The 8,571-nt window shown below is 42.8% G+C and overlaps 1 pseudogene across 1 annotated transcript; it reads left to right on the forward strand.

Annotated features, from left to right (window-relative positions):
- Positions 1 to 867: 867 nt before the first annotated feature.
- Positions 868 to 3,552, forward strand: LOC308362820 (THAP domain-containing protein 6-like; annotated as a pseudogene). Its single transcript has 6 exons — positions 868 to 947; positions 1,194 to 1,384; positions 1,742 to 1,819; positions 1,946 to 2,201; positions 3,001 to 3,273; positions 3,353 to 3,552. The product of its transcript is annotated as a THAP domain-containing protein 6-like (transcript).
- Positions 3,553 to 8,571: the final 5,019 nt, after the last annotated feature.

Here is an 8,571-nt window from a genome sequence, read left to right on the forward strand (position 1 = left end):
AACTGCTAAATTAAACTTTAAAAAACATCTGTTAAAACATTAATTCAGCACAACCAAAGATTTGAATGCTCTCAAAATGTCAGTGGAAACCATCATCCAATATTCACAAACGACAGAGAACTTGGCCCGGTGTCAGAGGCTTCCAACATAGAGTACACCTGCTCGAGCACTGTAGATTAGATATGGGTAAGTTGTTTCATGTTGGTTCAGGTAGGAGACGACTGGTGGTACTAAGCCCCGAGGAGAGGGACAAGGTACTTTTTGAGTACCAAGATAGTGCAGCCACTAAGGGGCACTCTGGTGTACAGAGAACCGTACAAAAGATAGTGGAGAATTATGATTAGTCTGTGCTCTGTCTCGTTTCCTTGTATGTATCCCTTGTGTGTTATGTGATCTTTGTTCCTTGTCTAGTCCATAGATATCCTATAAAAAGGCTAGATGGATTATGGCGGACTTTTGGATGTCCGCAGAGGAGGCCATTTTGAGGAAAGTACAGCTTCCGGTAGGGATCAGTGGTACGTAAGGTACGTAAGGTAACGTCAGTGAGCTACACAATCGTTTACACTCTTATCTCGCTGAAATCTTGACGGATTTACAAATGGCTTGGTTTCTTACATGTTTCTTACATGTCATTACCGTGGTTATAATTCTGGATGCTTGAACATGTTGAAATGTGCAGTTTAATTGTGTATAACGGCTAGTCTAATACTCAGTCAATTAACATCAGAGGCATCATTGATCTTTCTTTCAATATAACTTAATTTGCACATGATATTACTGAAGTTGCACATGATTTCCAATCGGGTTGGTTCGTTAAACATCTTACATTATGATATTGACAGGAAATTGAGATTATTGCCAGTGACAATGCCAGACTATTGTGCAGCCATTGGATGCTGGAGTAAACGTTCTCTCGAAACGAGAACCCGTGGGATAACCTTTCACAAGTAGGATATCACAATATTATGATATATTTAGAAAATGTTTGTTTACACAATCACTGAATGTTTCTTCTAGACACCTTTTTTATTGTTTTTAGTGTGGTTATCTTATTCTTATTCTAAGTAACACACACACACCAAAAATATTATGATTTAGGTGTGTATTTGTGTCCTTACCTTTAATGAAAATGAAATACGGATTGAAAATGTTGACAATAATTTATATATGGGTACGTATCTCACATGCTTAAGGTTTCCCAAAAACCGAGAGGAGGAAGAAATGGGAAGTTACCCTAAGAAGGGACTGTTTTGCCGCCAATGACAGGACACTGCTCTGCAGTGAGCACTTCAGGAGTGTGGATTTTAACAGGTCAGGGCACATTGTCCGGCTTAAAGATGGTGTTGTGCCAACCATTTTTAACTTTCCAGCTCATCTTCAAAGGGTATGTGTTTCATTGACCAACAATAATTTAAGGGGTATACGTGTATCAATATAAATATGTGATTAAATGTCATACTTTATTCGTTTTTTTCTGCAAGTTATATAATGTCTTCTTTATTACAGCACCTTTTAGACATTCAAAACTTCTTTATTGTTTATTTTAGTCGGAAGCAACAAAAAGCACAATGACTTCTACAGCAGATGACAGCCAGCCAATGGACTTGTCAATGCCTGATGTTGTGAGTATTTGCATGTGGAATGTCACAAACTAATGAGAGCATCATATGGATTGTTATATTAAAAATATAACAAGTATTTAAAAAGTAAGTTATTCATTTCCGTATTACTCCAATTTTAGTCGGAAGCAACAAAAATCACAATGACTTCTAAAACAGCAGATGACAACCATCCAATGGACTTGTCAATGCCTGATGTTGTGAGTATTTGCATGTGGAATGTCACAAACTAATGAGAGCATCATATGGATTGTTGTATTAAAAATATAACAAGTATTTAAAAAGTAAGTTATTCATTTCCGTATTACTATTATTTATGTATGTAGGGAGCCACTGGAGAGAGGATATTGAGGCACAAGCGGCAGGCCACTGACCACTTATATGCATTGCCTGCATCCCCTAAGGCTATAAAGGCCAAACTTGAAACAGCCTCAGCGAGAGTGAGGAAACTGCAGCGGGAGAAGAGTAATGCCTTGAGAAAAGCCAAGAGGGCCAACAACCGCATCCAGGCTCTTCTGGAGGAACTGAAAGAGAGAAATCTCATCAATGAGGAGCTAAAAGACAAGCTTGAATGCTACTCAGGTAAAATTAAATTATTACATAGAAGATTTTGTGTATTTTATGTTCTTTGTTGACTTCCTAGTTACTATTAAAAGGAGACCTTCTGAATCACTAATTGAATTTCAGATCTTCCGGTTCATCTCCTGTCGAGGCAGGGCGTGGAGTACACCTCGGACCAGAGAGATTTTGCCCTTACGCTACATCTCCATGGTCCAAAGGCCTATCATTACCTGAGGGATACTCTGCGTATTTTAACCTGCCACATCCCAGTTCACTGCAAAGGTATTTTTCATGATGTCTAATTTTACACTGAATTACATTTAGCCCTACAGACAATATAGGGATGGTTGGGTTAGTAGTTAAATGGCTACGTGGATAAATGTCTACTTTTTAATTATACAAGGTGGCTGAGCTCTCTTGATGCCAGACCTGGTCTGAATAAAATGATGCTAGACATGCTGGAGAGACGGTGTCAGGAGGATGAGGTGAAATTCGGATGCGTCACTCTGATGCTGGATGCCATGTCCATTAAAAAACATGTTCAGCATGATCCTCAGACTCAAACAATGATTGGATATGTGGACATGGGTGATCGCTTAAATGAGACTGACATAGCTTCTGAGGTGCTTGTGTTTATGGTGGTTGGGCTTCAAGGTTTTTGGAAAGCTCTGATTGCCTACTATTTAACCAAGTCCCTCACACCAGAATCACAGGTGTTAGTTGAGCATGCCTTAGAAGAGCTGCATCAGCGTAAGATAAGGGTGGTGTGCATGACCATGGATAGTTTTTCTCCGTAGATTTGTCATCAAATTCCGCCAAGGCAACAGGCAGGTAACGACCGCCAATTTGAACCTGCGGAATGTGTACCAATTCATGCAATATTTTGGCGAAACCAAGCCTCAGTATTGCCGGCTGTCAAAGGGGCAGATAGTCGGCATCGTCAGGGTCCTGAGGAAGGCCCTGCAAGACCTCCGAAAGCAAATCACTCTCCATCAGGTGAGAGTGAAACGGACAAAGATGGCGAAAGTTGTGTCGCCAGAGAGTCTCCGCCAGTGCCGAGAGGCGGCTAAAGCCAAAATTCCAGAGCTTCTGGGTAAGTAGGCAGTTTACTCTGATTCTAAAAGCAGGTCCCCCTGCTGTGACGCTCGATAACCTCTGTTTCTCGTTCGCAGACGCTTTAAAGAGCGACAACTGCACGGCGAACCGGACAAGATTTTACGGCTATTTCGACGCTTTTGTTCTGAGCGTGTACGGTCACCGCCCGGGTATGGTCAGCAACATGACCACGGACCAAGTGATGGAAGCAGCTACACTCGGGTGCAGGGAAGAGGGTTACATAGTGAACGTGAGCGACATCCCTTCTCGTCTCTGAATTGAATCCGCTCGTAGCTTCCGCTTGTAACTCACAAGTCCCTTTTGTTCCCGATTGTCCCTTGCAAAATGCACCCCAATTATCCTCCACCTGGTGGCGAAAAAGGGTACGGGGACAAAAGAGACAAATGCGTCGAAACTTTGAAAAATTCCTGACCGGCCCGTGGGGGCGCCGCCGGCGAACCGACGCTACCAGGTGGTAGCGGCAAAAATGTGCGTAATTACCAGACGGGTTTGCTATTTTTGCCGCCCTCCGGCGACCCCGGGAAGGGTTGACGAAAAACGACCTCCGTTGGCCGAAACGGGACAATCGGGTTGCATTGGGCGCGTGCCTAATGTCCGACGCTTCCCTAGGGCGGGCTAGGTCAGCTGTCAAATGTAAGCTATTAAATTCATTTACATGTGTCAGAGTTTAAGTGACTTGGTTCACCCCAGGAAATGATTGACCAACATGACTAAGTAGCTGTTAAGCGGTAATGTAATGTAGGCCCAACCGGTCGTTCGCGGGCTGAGTGAGTTGTAGTCGATCGCGAGAAATCTTGTCACTCATGTGTTGTGTGTAGCCTACTTCTAAGGTTGAGTAAAACTACATTACAACATTCAACTTCGAACAGCTTAAATACGCACAATGAATTGCCGATCGGGTGAAGCAGTGTGTAGATGTGTACGTTACAATAGTAGCTATCAGGCATTATGAAAATGTTCACTTCTGTTCGCCCGTAAGCTGACGATTCCCATTGACGGAAACGGAGGGAAATATTGTGTTATTATTATGTCGTCGAAGTGCAGCAAAAAAGAGCCTAGAGGCTCACGAACATCGGTCCCTGCGCTGCTGTAACCTTCCCAGAAGGTTCTATTTTGCTACATTGTTGATGGAAAATCATCTAGCAGGTCAGAAAAATGTGCTTCAACACGGGGCATTGTGACACCATTTTAATTCGCTACAATCATTCTGTCGATGGAAAACTGTTTAGGCGCTTCTTATGTCGCTACAAATTAATTCGCTTTAAGAGTTAATTCAATTGAAAATCTGATGGAAAAAGGACTATAGACAGAGTTCTAGAATTCTGGCGACAACAGGCAGCAAACAAATTAGCTGCTGAGACAACTTGGCTTTTTGCCAGAAAAATGTATGTTTTTGCTTCCAAATTCCAAATTTTACAACTAAAGACACTGAAGTAACCAACAGAGGCTAAGTCTGTGAACGTAGGACCTCTGTACTACAAGAAAAGGCTGTGAAAATTGAATAAGAAGAAGAAAGCTAAAGTGCTATTCAAGCTAATCAGCAGTAAATGGCAGTTGTGAATGTTGATGACATTTTTTTTAAATGAAGTGGAAATGGAGATAAGATATCCCAAAGACATTAGGGTTAGGATACGCAGTTTTACCTTTAAAAAAAAAAAAAAAAAAAACAGCTTGAAAAAAATTGGGGCGCTACAATGACTTTTAATATGGAGAATCGCCTACGTGCCATTGCCATACCAGGGTCCATAGGCATATAACTTCGTTCTGTAGTTTTGCCTGTGGCAGCCCGACTTGTTTACGTTCTGTACGTAACTTAACTAGTACGTAACTTATTTGCCTTCTTGCTTTGTCTTGTGTTGCACTTGCTTGATGTTTGACTGACATTATGACAAACTAGTAACTCAACTGTCCTAACACAAAGTCAGTACATTTCAAGAGATTTCGTTAGTTTTAGCTGCTAGCATACCATTAGCGAGTAGCTATTGATCCGTTGTGCTGCTTTAAGCAGGCCGCTAGTATGAAGTGCTGAGCACTACAGAAAACAACAGTAATTTCAGTCACGAAGTAAGCCCTTGTAATTTCAAACGTTTCTTGTCCTCTCATGTTATTAAATTGTATTTCTTAGCTGCTAGCTAGTCTACTGCTGGCCTAAGAGATTCTAGAGGCGCTGACTGCCTCAAAAAGTTCTCGCGCTTGCAAGAAGCCTTTGCTTGCTAACTGTTGTAGCTAGCTCTTGCTGCTGAGTTTTTAAAGTTGAATTCAATGTTTTAGTGTAACTTATCAGTGTGTTTTCACTGCTTTCAAGTTTATTCTGACACTTTCTTCCCTCCCTCCCTCATCCTCAAGTCTGAAAATGACGAACTCAAATGAGGATTTACAAAAAATGGCTGTCAATATAGTGACGTTGATAAGGAGCACCTTGGGTGATGGTAAGTAAATGAATAGCCTCCCTGGCAAATGTTTTTATGTTGTAGTTGTAGCAACAATTTGTTTTCTGTCCAAATTGAGAATTTGTGTTCAAATTGGCTGATTAAACATTGATAAACGTGTGTTTGCATAATAACAGATGATTTCAGGTCTAAGAAATAACTGTGTTCAGGGTCAGCCAAGGGGGACACCACAGGGACCAGGCAAGTGCCCTGTATAGTTATCCAGTTGTTTTGTAGCGGATGTGTTCAAATAGCTTGATTTTCATCTACAAACGTTCTCTTAGGTCTTTCCCGGGAAGGATTGGGAAGAGGCCACACAACTGGTCTGCGGGCAAAAGTACCTTGGTTTAGTTTTTCCTTTTGAGTCCTTCGAGTGAGAACGCTCCAAAACCATCGCAGGAGCTAGTCCTCTTACATGCAGGGCTAGGGAGGAGAACTGTCAACGTACCTGAGGGTGCTAGCCATAATGAGGGTCTGTGGGTGACTGGGTTTAAGATGTCTGTAGGATTTCATTTTAGGGACTTTTGGTATTCTTTTGAGTGGTTTAATTCACAGATCATATATCTCATCTGTGAGATGTACCTGAAGTTGCGCGACCTAGAGGGCATGGATGGTACACAAAGCAATGGGTAAGGAGCAGTTAACTCCATTTTTTCTGTGCTTTTCTATATTATCTTATTCACTGCCATCTACATGGTTAATATCAAATTTCAAACAGGAGTGCCTGGACAGAGTGACTCATGTTAGTGTCACCTGACGTGTCTGTTACACCGGGGCTGGCCTAGTGAAATCCTGGGGAGGCAAGGAGTGCCTATATATCATGCCTATCCAGCATGTGCTGGAGGCATCTTCCCTTTCCTTTTCCGCTATGGAGTGTAGCGCCATGCCTAAGGCCAAATCTGTGACATGCCACCAGGATGTGCCATTGCAACTTCTCAGCCTCAATGCGGAAAAATGCTGCAATGATATTGAGGAGGTACAATTAACCACAGCTTTTCACTCTTTAGCATCACAGAACATATATTGATGCCTCTGTTTATATAGTGTCAGGTTTGTGCTGTTTTTGTCCCATGCTTTTACTTTGTTTGTCCTACTATGTTACCTCCTGTCTGCCATTGTTTCCTAGAAGTACACTCTACAAGGGAGTAAATGGACACCCATATGATATTGGGCTGCTATGCATTGAGGACATTTACAAGGACTTTGCTATAGAAGAGAAGCCCCTCATAGCAACTATGTCCATCAGTGCAGAGAAAACACTGGTCGAGACATAATTTGGCTTAGCCCAAAAGGGAAGTGTGCCGTCTTATCAGCAGCCCATACTACCCACTAAGCTAGTACACATTCATATGGATGCTCCACCTTTCCCAATGCTTCCCACTGAAAACTATCATCTTGCTGCTACAGACTGTGTGCTTGAGCTCACAGAACAAGAAAATGCCAATCTGAAAAGTCTAAATGTTACTTTTGACATTGCAAGAATCATTGAGGTGGCGTCCAGAGAGCAGGCTGGACATTCAGAGTGGCATCAGCTGCACAGGCCTAGAATTTCCTCCTCCCACTTTAGAGAGGTGTGCTTCGTGAGGGGAGACGGTTCAGCACAGTCTCTGGCGGAACGCATCCTGAAAGGAGCGAGGCAGACAGCTGAAATGAAGAGGTACACACACACACACACACACACATAACTGTTCATTTCTAAATAAGATTAACTATTACCTTGCGGGGGGCACTGTTGCCCCCCAATTACGGGCTTCATTGCCCGCAGGGAGATGGTTCAAGTTTAGCTGTTTATTTCCTAGGGTTAGGGTTCATTTCCTAATTACAATCATTTTCATAATGATCACTGTATTGCGTTCATTAAACTCAAATTAAGAAACATCTTTTACTCACACAGGTGCAGATATGGAGTTTACCACAGCCCAATAATACTGTAAAATCAGAAATGTAAATTACATGCCCTGTGGAATAATTGTTCACCCTGACGCCCCATGGCTTGGCACCTCATGGCCTTGCATTCGACCCCCTCCCTCAGCCACCTTTTGGCCTAGTGGAGATCAAGTGCCCCAACCTCACCAGCTATGTTGACTGCAAGTACCTGAATATGAAAGAAGTCACAGTGCTCTTAATGGAAAGTCTCACCTATTACTGGCAGGTGCAGAGGCAACTTATGCTAACAGGACTGGCATGGTGTGACTTTGTGATTCATGCCCAAGAAGACATGCTCGTTCAACGAATCACAGTTGACCCAGAGGTGACAAAAGTTATAAGAGAAAAGGCAGACAGTTCCCCCCCCCCCCCCCCAATATTAATATGCCCAAGTACCTGACTTTTAACAGACGTTGGCAAAACATTTAACTTTCTCAAGTTCAACATCTGCATCACCAGGGAGGACCTTATCGAAAGAGGAACAGAACAGTGGAAGAGAAAAAAGAAGGCCTCTCCCACGAACCCCCTCAGAGTAACTTTTATTGGGGAGACCCGGGAATAGATAACGGTGCTCCTAGAAAGGAATTTCTTACAGGCATGTCCCATATGACCAGTGGACGTACTGAAGAAGGTGGCCTGTATATTGTACTACCTGAGCGACGAAGGCAGGATACGCAAAACCGCTCATTCGTTTGGCTTGGCCCGTCAAACCGTCTGGAAAATTGTCAGGGAGGTATGTACAGCAATTACCAATCACCTGTGTCCTAAGTACATCACCCTGCCACTCACCGAGCCTGCACTGGCTGACCTAACCAGTCATTTTTTACCTTAGCTGCGGGATACCTCAGTGCATAGGAGCTGTCGATGGCACACACATAGACGTTCAACAACCACGTTCAAATTCTTCTGATTTTATAAAT

Source organism: Sprattus sprattus, assembly GCF_963457725.1.
Source record: "Sprattus sprattus genome assembly, chromosome: 3".
NCBI lineage: Eukaryota > Metazoa > Chordata > Actinopteri > Clupeiformes > Clupeidae > Sprattus > Sprattus sprattus.